Source organism: Gossypium hirsutum, chromosome A12 (assembly GCF_007990345.1).
Source record: "Gossypium hirsutum isolate 1008001.06 chromosome A12, Gossypium_hirsutum_v2.1, whole genome shotgun sequence".
Lineage (NCBI taxonomy): Eukaryota > Viridiplantae > Streptophyta > Magnoliopsida > Malvales > Malvaceae > Gossypium > Gossypium hirsutum.
The window spans coordinates 87,200,438-87,214,116 of NC_053435.1; the positions used below are offsets into that span (position 1 = coordinate 87,200,438).

Below are 13,679 nucleotides of genomic sequence, written 5' to 3' on the forward strand. Positions count from 1 at the left end.
GATAGTGAAATTTATATGAAAATCCCAGAAGGATTTAAAATCCCTGAAGGATATAGAGTTTCCTGGGAAAATTGCTCAATCAGATTAAAGAAAAGTTTATATGGATTAAAACAATCTGGGCGTATGTGGTACAATCGTCTTAGTGAATATTTGTTAAGAGAAGGTTATAAAAACGATCCAATCTGCCCATGTGTTTTTATAAAAAGGTCTGAATCAAACTTTGTGATAATTGCTATTTATGTTGATGATCTAAATATTATTGGAACTCCTAAAGAGCTTCAAAATGCAATAAATTATTTAAAGAAAGAATTTGAGATGAAAGATCTCGGAAAAACAAAATTTTGTCTTGGCCTACAGATCGAGCATTTAAAAGATGGAATTCATGTCCATCAGTCAACTTATACGAAAAAGATCTTAAATAAATTTTATATGGATAAAGCACATCCATTGAGTACCCCGATGGTTGTACGATCGTTAGATGTGAATAAAGATCAATTTCGTCCTTGTGAGAATGATGAAGAGTTTCTTGGTCATGAAGTACCATATCTAAGTGTCATAGGAGCATTGATGTATCTTGCAAATAACACAAGACCTGATATAGCTTTTGCTATAAACTTGTTAGCAAGATTTAGTTCTTCTCCAACACGTAGACATTGGAATGGAATTAAACATGTATTTAGATATCTTAGAGGGACCATTGATATGGGGTTATTTTATTCAAATAATTCAAAATCCCTATTAGTTGGTTATGCTGATGCTAGATATTTATCGGATCCACATAAAGGTCGATCTCAAACGGGATATTTATTTACATGTGGAGGTACTGCCATATCATGGCGTTCGACAAAGCAAACATTAGCTGCTGCCTCTTCAGATCATGCTAAAATAATTGCAATGTATGAGGCAAGCCGAGAGTGTGTTTGGCTAAGGTTATTAACCCAACATATCCAGAAGATATGTAATTTGCCTTTACAGGAAAATATGCCAACTATCTTATACGAAGATAATGCAGCATGTATAGCTCAATTAAAAGGTGGTTATATCAAAGGTGACAGAACAAAACATATTTCACCAAATTTATTCTTCACTCATGATCTTGAGAAGAAAGGTGACATAGAAGTTCAACAAATTCGTTCTAGTGATAATTTAGCAGATCTTTTTACCAAGGCATTGCCAACTTCAACATTTGAAAGACTACGAAACAAGATTGGAATGCGTCGACTCAAAGATATAATGTGTCGCCATTAGGGGGAGTCTAAAACATGTTGTACTCTTTTCCTTTAACCAAGGTTTTGTCCCACTGGGTTTTCCTGTTAAAGGTTTTTAACGAGGCAACTTGTAATAGGAGATTGTGTACTCTTTTTCCTTCATTAGGTTTTTATCCCACAGGGTTTTTCCTAATAAAGGTTTTAATGAGGCACATTCTTATTTAAAAGATATCCAAGGAGGAGTGTTGTAAATTAAATGGATGTCATAACCCCCTTTAAGCATATTAAAGTAATGAGATAAAACTCTTTACTTAATTTATAATCAAGAGATTATTAAATAGAGTAATTAAGAAACTTTAATTCATTAAATGTAATACCTTTATTAATTGAATGTAAATGAACTTATAAATAGCACATTGTAAGTGAAAATAAAATAATGAAATTCTCTCGTATTTTCATCCTCTTTTATTTATTGTTTTATTAATTTTTCTATAACAGTAAGGTATTTATAGTTTGTATTTTGTATTTATAGTTATTGTAATATAATAATTAATTATATTTAATTTATGTAATTTATGTAATTTTTTTAAAATTATATAGATATCAAAATATCTTTTTGAGAAAATACGGATCACACTTTATCGAGGATCAACGAAACAGTAAAATTAATTATAAATAAAAAAAAATTGTCTTAGTTTCTCATTTTTTCTTGCTCAACGCTACTTTTTGCTCAACGTGTTTTGATTGCATGAAATTGATCTCTATTTGGTTGTTATTAACCCTTTTTAACTTCTTTTTGCATGAAAATAATCTCTATGTGTTAATAATATTTTTTTTTAATTTATGACACATTCATAAATTTATATCTTAATTTTTTTAATATGATGACATTTCTGCTTAATTTGCATTGTTGTTATGCTTGGTTCCATTTGTGGGGTACGAAAAAATTACATTTGTTTTCTACTAATTTGACACCATCTAAATAAAAACTAAAAATCGCATTCACACGAGGAAACTAGGAATATATATTAATTTGGCTTCAACTAATGTATATATCATATTATAAGTGTTATTATTATTAATTTGGAAATCACATTTATGATAAATCTTCATTCTATTATTAATATTTTATTACTAATTTAATTTAACTTAAATAAAAAATACTTAGGATGGCTACATTGGTATAATTTAAGTGTGATGTTTTTATAATAATTGATTTATCATTTTTTTATAAAAAAATATTTAGAATGGCTACGTTGATGTTTTTAAATTATATAGATAATTGATTTATCATATTTTTATAAAAATTTTACCATACAGGATGAGTATTGGGTTTTGAGGTTGCAGTTTCATTTTTCGAAGTACGATTCAGACGAGCGAATCATGCCATATTTACAGTTGGCGGGATTTGGGGACGTCGCATTGATCCGAAGGTTTGACTTGAGGGCGAACTTAATATCCGCCTTGGTTGAGTGATGGTGTACATAGACCCACAACTTTATTATGCCGTGTGGGGAGTGCACTATCACATTAGAAGACGTCGTTATGTAACTTGGATTATGAGTTGACGGTGTTGTGTCAAAATTCGAAGCAAACTGTTGGAACCTTTAGTACTATGCCACAGATTGTTTAAAGGTCCCCTAATTATGGGGAACAGAATTGCACATGCTTGACATTGGCATGGTTGAGAGCAAATTTTAAGGAGTTGTCAAGCACCGCCACTGAGCACGAGGTGATATGTGCTGCTTGAGCCTATATTATGCAGCTGATCGGAAGGGTACTTATGTCGGACAACATGTTTAGTAGGGTCCACTTAAATACTTTCCTCTATTGGAGGATTTCTTTCGTGTCGATATTTATAGCTGGGGATCAGCAATTTTGGCCATATTATACCGTGAGTTTTGCCGAGCAACAAAACATGGGGTTACTAACATGGCTGGTTGTCTGGGTCTCTTGCAATCCTAGGCTCTATATAAGATGTCGTTTCTAGCAGCTATTCGGCACTAACCATATTAGTGACCACTTGTAGATAGGTAAAAACAAAATTATACTTAACATTTAACGACTCTTAAGTGTGGATAATATTTTCCCAAGTTTAAGTGCTTACATATTTGTTTTGATTTCAGATGGGTTACATCTCCGGGAATTGGTGCGAGCCAGGCATTAATCATTTACTGCCAAATGGTAGAGGCTTCTGCTAGAGAGAAAGTAATATATATTAATATGGTATAAATAATGTTGATTTAACTTATCCACTTGTAGTATGTGATGTGACTTGACTCATTATGTTATATTATGTTGCTCTTGTGGATGTCGTATTCTGCACCGAACATTGCAACACTTATTCCTCAGTGGATTCATGCCGAAGCCCATGTATGGTGCATTAACATGCCCATGGAGAATTTAAGTGATTGAATGATTTATAAAAGATATGAAATTAATATCGAAATGGCAAATGGATAGTGAATAAAAGTGATATGTAAAAAGTGATGTATATTTGGGGTATGTGTTAACATAATGTTAGACATGCTCATTAACTACATGAAGTTGGAATTAAAAATGGTTAGATGACATATTGAATTGCATAATGTCATGCATTTTTAACTTATGCTACTCAAATATCTTATGTTTTGTTATAGTGTTGAGATTATAGAAATACCACTAAGTTATACTCAACGTATGGTTTTGTTTTCTATGCCCAGGTTAGGTATTTTACGACTCGACCACCAACACAGGATCCAGTAGCAAATCTTAGACTCAATTGTTGGTGATGTGTTCATTTTGGTCTTGGCATGTACATAGGATGACTTGTGGTTAATGTTTTGGTTTGGATTCTTGTTAGCATATTGAAGATCATGTATATAATGTATTTGGTCATGTTGATTATTTTACTAAGTGGTTTTAGCTAAATGCTTAAGGCTTGATGGTTAAAGGAGTTATATATACTATGTGATGTGTTCTTGGTTAATACATGGATACGGAAATGATTTGGTAAGTTGAATGCTTAAAACATGAGATTGCTTAAATGATTAGATTATGCTTGATTAAGTGATAATAAAAGTGCCATAGAAAGTTCATTAGGATGGTATGAATGTGGCATATTGGTTTGGTTGTTATAAATGATGATTTTGGTTTGATTTTGATATTGTTGAACTATTTGTGAAATTATGAGTATGTGATTAAGTTGGATAGGAATAGGAATGTCCTTAGTTGATAATTTTCATGTCTATAATTGTATCTAAAGGGTGCTTTTTGAATTTTGGGTGATTTTGGCATGAAATAGATATTTAAAGATAAGACTTTATCATTTCTAAACTTAAGTATCGATATTTTGGCATTTAGTATCGATACTTGACCATATGTACAGTTTTAGAATAAATAGAATACCAAAGTGGTATGGATATGTATATAAGTATCGATACTTTTTCATAAAATATCAATACCAGAAAATAAATATTGATACCCTTATTTTGTATACAAACAGAATTGTGATTCGGTATCGCTATTTAATAAGGTATCGATACGGTATCAATACCCAACTAAACTGTCAATACTAACTTTAAAATTTTAAAATTTTACAACTCAATCCTATTTCATGCCTAAATTTCACAATTAAGCCATTGTAAACTTTAAGTTATTACACTGTATGGTATGTGAATGGAATTTATATAAATTGCAATAATTGATTGTAATTGCTTGTAGCATCCTATTACTCAGGTTTGGTGACCGAACCAAGTTAAGGGTGTTACACTTATCATCTTTGGTGTTTGCTAATTTTGTTTGTCATCCCTAATGGACCTATTGATCGCACCTCGGCGTGGGTGCACTAAGACTATGAATCAACAAATTAAACTTAAATATCTAACGATATGTTGCAAGTGTGATAAGTCGAGTTGTAATATTTATAGTGTTACAATAGAATACTTGAGTATTCCAAAGATTGAACCTAAGAGAGTTTGGGGTTAAAGAGATTAATAAGAACAAAGTTTGCAAGAGGAAGTCTAGTTAACTACTTACTAAGCATCATATTATGGTAATTTATAATCAAAATTAATTACACTAATTGATTATCTAACACTAAGAAAGACTAAGTTGTAAACCAGACAAAATTAAACAATTAACAATTCAAGACACACAAGCGGTTGGTTGACTTTCATGTTGATGATTAGTCTTTGGATTAGGGATCTATTAATATATATAACTTTAAAACCTTTATTGACAGTAAAATCCAAAACTCAACAAAATCATAAAAAAAACACTTAAATTGCTTGAGAATAAGCTCATAGAATGTATTAAAGAGCCTAATTTGACATATCTAGATCACCTAATGTAACGCGAAAATTCGTCAGGGTTATAATATTTTTTCCCCCGCCATCGGAGTGTGTTCCGCCTATAGTCTCTTACTCTCTTTTAAGTCGGTCACCAAGTGGCAGTCTTTCATATACAAACTACTAAAGATTTTAGGCATGCATGGAAGTTTGCAACGAGCTTGGGTGTTAACTTTCTAAATTTCATTGCTTTCTACGAATTTATGAGCCATCTCATAGAGGAAAGGTAATTTGAAAGATAGCTTACTAATCAAGTTAAACTTTAAGAACTCATGGCTTGTACTTGACACAAATGTTTGGATAGAAAAGTCTTCTAACACGTTCTCTGTTAACATTATTAAGGCATTAAACCTCTTGATGGACTCTCGAAAGGACTTATCTTCTTATTGTTTGATTGACATAAAGTACATCTAGGATTGTTGCAATGTCTTGTTGGCCAAGCTCAAATGTCTTGTTGGCCAAGTACCTACTCATAAACAAATCGACTAACTATTTGGATGTGGAAAAAGAGTCATTTAAGAGTGATAAATACCATGCCCTATAATTTTTTTTGAGTGTCATATGAAATACGTGACACTTAACCTCATATAAAACCTTCAGAGTGTTCATATAATCATTGTAGTGCGTTAGTTGGTCTTGTGGGTTTCCACAACCATCATACATCAATTTAAGAAAGTCAAACACATGGGCCATGTGAAGTTATAGCACTTTTAGTGCCAAAAGTTTTAGGAATAATTTTGAGGCAAGTTATTTGAATCTATTCTTTGAAAATCTTGCATGAGGCAAGTTAGTTAAATCCATTCTTTGAAAATCTTGCAGGATATTCCTCAATGTAACACCCCTAACCCACATCCATCGCCATAACAGGGTTACAAGATGTTACCGAAGTTTATATAATAATTATACAAAAATTCCATTATTTACTTATGTTCACATCAAAGCTGTCCACTTAAGTCATAGTCACTAAATTATTTATATCTTAAGATACGAAATTCTAAATTAAGATCCGTAAAAATAATTTGAAACTAGACTCATATATATTTGTACCATAAAATTTTCAAAATTGATGGATTAGCAGAAAAGTACAGTTTATTCTTCAAAGTTACCCTTGTTCTGCTATTTGACAATTTCAACCTTTCTTTACTAAAAATTAATCATCTCATAGTACAAAATTCGGGTAATGTTCCTATTTTTTTCTTTTGAAACTAGGCTTATGAAGTATTTTAAGAATATAAATTATAACCCATAATTATTTTTGTACAATTTTTAATGATTTTCCAAAGTCAGAATAGGGGAGCTCGAAATCACTCTGACCTTGTCTCACAAAAATTCAAATATCTCCTAATATGAAAGTCTTTTTCTTACACCGTTTCTTCTATGTGAAACTAGATTCAATAGGCTTTAATTTCATATCTTATTCAACTTCTAATTAGAGTTCCATAATTTATGGTAAATTTTCAAAGTCGAATTACTGCTACTAACCAAAAACTGTTTTAGTACAAAATATTGTTAACTAGTTTATAACATCTTTACTTCATTTCATTTAAACTCTATACATGCCATATAAATCTTTAAACATAAAACAAAAGCTACCGAAATTGATCTAGATAGTGAGCTTTGTTGTGATGATCCAATCTACCAACTTCCCTTTAATTCAATCTACATAAAATATCAAACATACACAAGTAAGCTTATTGAATCTTAGTAAGTTCATAGGTTTAAAAGTAATGCTTACCAGTCATAATATTTCCAAACAATAACAAAACATTTACTATAGTTCCCTGCAATCCACAACCATTGTTATAATACTTCACATAGTTGAACTCAACATTAGCAACTACACGGTCCCTTTTCATTTTAGTTCACACCTCATATATTACTTATTATCAAATTAGGAAAAGTCTTATGAAATTGAGTACGCCGTTGCTCAGTGCCATGATTCACAACTCAGTATAGTTTTCCTTATTGAAATACCATACCTACATTTCACAACTCGGTATGGGAAATGTCATACCTACGTTTCTTAACTCAATATGGATAATACCATACCTACGTTTCACAACTCAGTATGGTTATTACCATACCTACGTTTCACAAATCAGTATGGATGATACGTCTTATCTGTCAATTCATCACATGTCATGATACGAACGTACTCAATCCTGCGTTTTTCCTAATTTGAATTTCCACCTTTATTCTTTCATTTTAACATAATTTTCACAATCCCACAACAAATTCATATATAATAACACATTATATTATTCAATCATTCATAAATAAACATGTAAATTCAACCATATGAACTTACCCGGCGGATTTGTAGAAGATTTCGAAATCTAGGAACTATTTCGTAACTTTTTCTTTTCCTCGTTCGTCTTTGGATTCTTGATCTATAATATAAAATATTTCCACTCATTAGCATTTATTTCATTTCTATTTCACTTCACAATTTATGCTCTTCAACTGTTGAAATTTCATTTTTACCCCAAAATTTACAATTTTAACAATTTAGTCCCCACTCAATTCACCCATCAATTGAATTAATTTTTCTCAATTAACACTTTATTCTATCATTATAAACTATTCCACAACCTTTTATATTCTTAATTTTAACACCAACCTCTAATTCATAACTTTTTCACAATTAGGTCCTAAATACCATTTTCTATCAAAATTACTTAATAAAACCACTTTAATATGAAATTAGAACTTCAATTTCATAATAATTCATCATAAAATTCCCTTAATCAACCAGGTTAACTTCCAATTTCACCCACCAAATCAAAAACTATTCTATAGGTGGACCTAATTGTAAAAGTCATAAAAATATAAAAATTATCAAGAAAAAGCAAGAATTAAACTCACATGATGTAAAAATATGAAAAACCAGCTTTATCTAGACCTCCTATGGCTTTTTTTTGGAGAAAATATGAAGAGATCTCTAGATTTTTCAATTTTGTTCTTATTTTATATGTTAAAATTGTAAAATTTTCAATTTTGCCCTTATTTCCCTTATTTTTCTGTTGGTTTTCTTGCCCTTTCCACCCAGCCTATTCACTTTTAGGCTTAATTTCCCTTTAAATCCTATTTATTTTAACACTTGAGCTATTTAATCCTTCTAGCAAATTTTGCATTTCTTACAATTTAGTCCTTTTTATTTAATTGACTACCAAAACGTTAAAATTTCTCAACCAAAATTTAATACTAACTTAATGACACTCCATAAATATTTCTAAAAATATTTATGGCTCGTTTTTCAAATTCAAGGTCTCGATACCTTTTTTTTGACTCATTTGACCTAATAAATTCTTTTAATTCACCAAATTCACCAATTCACAAATTCTTCTAAATTCTTACTTGACTCATAAATATTAAATTACTATCTTGTTCAATCTTATTTTTCAAATTTAGTGATCTCAAATCACTGTTTCTGACACCACTGAAAATTAGGCCATTACACTCAATGCTTGCATTCTTTCTTCAAACACATCCTTGTTCCCCTATTGGTTCTACCTTCATCTCTAGTTTGCGACGTCATCTTCTTACTAGAGGTTGTGTTATTGCCTATGAGAGGATTGTGTCGTTTCATTTTCCTATACTTGGGGATTCTGTCAATGAGCATTCCTATCTATTTTAACTTTTCAATGATCTTTTCGTTTCGCTCATTCCTTAGTTCATTAGATAGAGAAGATCACCAAGATCTAATGATCCGTTGCCGAACTTATTCCAATTCAATGAACATTCTCAATATTATGCCTTGAAGAGGACTCGAACCTCCATGTTCTTTAGCACGAGATTTTGAGTCTTACATGTCTACCATTTCACCACCAGGACATCTTAAAAGTGAATCATATTCCGTGAATATGATATCTATCTAATGTGATATATGGAATACATGGAGTGTTGGAGTATTTCTATTGATCAGTCATGTCATATAGGCTCGAGTCAGACATTTAATTGTTTCGATTTGAAGTATTCAGAGGATGTCTTACATATATATGTATTTATATATATTAAGATTATATTAAATATATATTGGTTATATTAAAAAGATGGATAATCAAACCTATTTATTTCTCAACTAAATAGAAGAAAAAAAAAGAAGAAAAAAGGTTAATAGTGTCCCAAATAATGAGAGATATGTAAAAAGAAGGTTCGATTATGCCTATTCTTAATCCTAAATAGAATATAACGACGTAGGGGTCCATATGTAAACATAGTATCTATATAGATATGCTTGAATTAACCTTTCTCATAATGAGAATTTATATAGCCCTATTTCGGTATGAAATGAACTTAAAATAATGGAATTGACTTGCTCATCAAGTCATAGATTATAAGTTCATAACCCTAGCCCATTCCCATTTTGGGTGAAACAGATCTACTGATTCTTTCATTCTAGTTAGTAAAGCAGATCTTGAACTAAGAGATAGATTCTATAAGCTAACTAAAAGCTAAACTAAAAAAAAAGGTATCATGAGCAATTGTAATAATTGGGTTTATTAATATTCCTAGTATAGTAGATGCTATCTCACATACAATCATACTCAATTCGATGGAATTGGTTGATCGAAGGGGTCTTCTATAATCTTGCACTTGAGGGGTTATTTCTTAGTTTTGTCCGGTCATTAATAATTTGATTGTTTTTGTAAACTGTGGAAAGCCCAATTGAGGATTCTGTGAGTTTTGCTCGCCAAGTGGGGCATTAGCATGGCTTTGAGGATGTTTGTTATAATACTAGGATGGTGGGAATTGATAATATTGAGGGTGTGCGTTAATATGTATAGTGGGGATCTTGGGTTGTTGTGTTCGTTTGGTGTTGGTCTTGGGAGGATTCTTTATAGGTTGTTGCTATTCATGGCAAGGATTTTATTCTCCAATGGTAGAGATATCTAGGTCTAGACAAGCCATGAGTGTCCACACTCAATGCATCAATTGTTGATGTTAAGAATCAATAGAGAAGAAGAATGATGGAGATGGACATTTAACTCTTGGATGGCGAGAGCTAGTGTGGATGGGAAAACTGAAAAGAAGGAAAAAAGGGTAAGCGAAAAAGGAGAGAGAGGGTGGTGGTACCACTTTTCTTTATTTGTATTTTCTATGAAGTGAGATTTTTATTCAATAAATTCACCTTTGGAGAATCAGTAAGAGCTGTTTTATCGTCGAACGTTTCATATTTTTATGCCTCTAACGACTTGTTATCTTAGGATGGATACATCTCTCCATGTACTTGAAAAGTGCCCTTACCTCAAACACATTTTTCCCTTTCGCTCGCCAAAATATAGCAAATGCAAAAATAAGTTCAATTCTTCGCATCTTCTAGACTAAAATTGATTGGTCTTTTCCCCCCTTTTTTTAGTTGAGCACTTCGCGATTCTAAGTCTACAAAAATGAATGATTCAGTTCTTAATATTCTTCTTTGCCTGGAGTTCAGACGGTTTAAACCGCAACTCCTTTCATATTGAAGAAATTTCTCACTGTGTAATTACAATACATCTTGCCAATACTACTGACATTCAGCAACTAATAGTGGAGGTGCTAACATTAGCTTTGCTGGGAAGCCGCTGGGAATAGGTATGATATTGTTTCAGTTCAATCAAAAAAAAATTTAATAGTTTAGACAATAAATAATTCATTAATTTTTAGATCAGTTTTTCCAAAGTAACTTTAAACACCTCGGATAAACTTCAGTTTTTAGTTCAGTTCTTTTTATTTTTATTGCGCTGTGAAAAACATGATAGAGAACACAGTAGAGAGAGCTCCGGCTAAGAAGTAACAGATAATCTTTGCACTTCATTACAATAAGAAACACACAATAATACAATGGCCTACAAAATACACAATTTTAAAGTGGAAACAGTCAACCAACTTCTCAGGAACCTAAGAATTCATGCCACACCTGCAAAATAAACAAAAGTAAAATGTAGTGCTGTTATTTAACTCCAATCTCGTGAAAAGTGCAAGAGAAGAAGCTGATGACAACACATGACTATATGAGTTTTTCAGACCCTATACCGAAATTAATAGCAAAAGGTTTAGGGTATAGTTAAACTCAATCAAACCCAAACCCAAACCCAAGAAACACCAAGTTAAAAGCATTTAATTAAAAAGACGCAGCCTCAGTTGAATCCATTAAAACCATTGAATTGCAGCTTCTGCCAAGTAGGTTCGTTCTTGGCTCCACTGCACCTCATCCAAAGTGGATTATATCATCATTGGCTCACTGGAACTAAACATATTGTAAATATATATACATAATTAATAAAAGTTATTACTTTCATGAAACTATCTAAAACAAAGTATCAGGAAAATGTAGTTTCATGAATGATGCAGAACCCCAAATAGGTTTTAACAGAAAATAGGGCTTAGTTGGTTAATTAGAGAGGCTCAGACAACAAATCAGCTTCTCAATCAAGAATTCTCTGAAGCAGAACTGGCATAAAAAGCTGTATATAAATCTTCATAGCCAACTTCATAATTAATTTCCCAAAATAAGTTACTACATTTTCTAAAAAAAAACAGATTGGCTCATATCAAGAAATTCAACCATTTTTATCGTTAATATGCTTCATGGATTGCTCTCAGAAGCGCGGATAAAATAAATGTAATCATCGCCAAGACACAAAAAAATAAGGAAAAGAAGGGTATAGCGGATGTTTTTAGAGGCGAAATCATGAAAGGAAACGCCCCCACGTGTAACACCGCCAGATTGAATATATGCCTCTATGACTAGCCTAATTTCCAAACAGTTGGTTGAAAGCAAGCTAAAGGTGTAGTGAGGCAACACATTAAGGAGATGTAGCCGCCGATTTGACACAGAAGAGCCAGTCGATAAGCAAAGGCTACTCCGCAACACGTAAAACGGCATGGATTTAGCACCAACATTGGGGCTTTGATCTTCATACGTAGAAATTCAGATAAGCCCGGGAGAGTTCGTGCAAAGGAAAAAAGTCTCGCAGACAATGACCGGACTGCTTACAACATCTAGTCTATCAGTTATGCTACGATAGAAAAGAAGAAAACTAGAGACATACCTTTGGGGGGGCTGGCAGTTCTAAGATGAGAGGATGAAGAAAAGAGGCGACCTTGAAGGGTTTATATAGAGGTATTTCCTTTTGAAAACCCTAGATATTGTAAAAGTTAAAACCCTAAACTAGAGTTGGGTAAGTTAGGATACGTTCTTGGTGTTTGATGGTCTAAACTTTTATTATATTTGGGCCCTTCAACCCAGCAACAAGTCTTTCTCTTAAGCTCTTATCCATGCCCATTAAAATGAATGTATATACTTTTTAAATGAAAATACTCAATTGTAATTCACTATGTTTTTAAATATTTATAAGCCTTTCATATCTAAATTTCACCCCTTTTTTTTCTTATTTTATATTTAAATTTCACCCTCTTTTTTAATTTGGTATTTAATTTTTTAACCAATTTTGTATTTAAGTTTTTTTTTTCTAATTTGATACTTAAATTTGGCCCTTTTTTATAATTTGGTACTTTAATTGTTTTATAGGTTTCAATTTGATATTCAAACTTGTGAAATGATTTACAAATTACCCCGAAATACTAATGGCGTTAAATATTTTTGTGTTCTACTACAAAAATAATGTTGTTATTAGAGGAAATTCTTGTTGAAAATTTATGCATTAAACTATACTTAACAAATTAATATTGAACAAGAGTTTTAAAAATCCAAAATAAAAGAATTTCATTATTTTAAATTAATAAAATGAAATAAATAAATTAAAAGCAAAGCAAAGAACATTAAAAAAATACCATGTCATTTTCCACATGTCAATCATACATTAATTGTAACATTTCTAATACCTCTTGAGAAGAGAATAGTATTATTTCGGGATTTGCATGTGTTAGAATTTTTGAAGTAAATAAAATAGGATTCATGAGTATCATTAGAGAAGGCAGTTGGATACCGTAGGAAATTAAAAAAGACTTTTGAATTGAGAGAAATTAATTTAAGATGTTGATTAAATTGTAATAGTGTGAAAAGTATTGAGGTAGAAGTATGAAAATTAAAAATAAGAATGATTGAATTAAATTGATGGGAAAAAGAGAAAGGATTCGAAGTGCAATTTAATCAAAAAAATGTTGAGAATTGTGAATGAGATTGAAATTAAATGTATGC

At 31.4% G+C, this 13,679-nt stretch overlaps 1 long non-coding RNA gene and 4 other non-coding genes across 5 annotated transcripts; all 5 read right to left on the reverse strand.

Moving 5' to 3' along the window:
• Window positions 1–11,217: 11,217 nt before the first annotated feature.
• LOC107932608 (uncharacterized) lies at window positions 11,218–12,671 on the reverse strand. Its single transcript, XR_005906230.1, has 2 exons — window positions 12,571–12,671; window positions 11,218–11,435 (listed from the first exon to the last, which is right to left on the reverse strand). It is a non-coding gene; the product is annotated as an uncharacterized lncRNA (long non-coding RNA).
• LOC121211611 (small nucleolar RNA snoR97) lies at window positions 11,456–11,563 on the reverse strand. Its single transcript, XR_005906830.1, has one exon. It is a non-coding gene; the product is annotated as a small nucleolar RNA snoR97 (small nucleolar RNA).
• Window positions 11,917–12,008, reverse strand: LOC121211598 (small nucleolar RNA Z223). Its single transcript, XR_005906818.1, has one exon. It is a non-coding gene; the product is annotated as a small nucleolar RNA Z223 (small nucleolar RNA).
• Window positions 12,061–12,153, reverse strand: LOC121211614 (small nucleolar RNA U36a). The gene has a single exon (XR_005906833.1). It is a non-coding gene; the product is annotated as a small nucleolar RNA U36a (small nucleolar RNA).
• LOC121211616 (small nucleolar RNA snoR134) lies at window positions 12,331–12,477 on the reverse strand. Its single transcript, XR_005906835.1, has one exon. It is a non-coding gene; the product is annotated as a small nucleolar RNA snoR134 (small nucleolar RNA).
• Window positions 12,672–13,679: the final 1,008 nt, after the last annotated feature.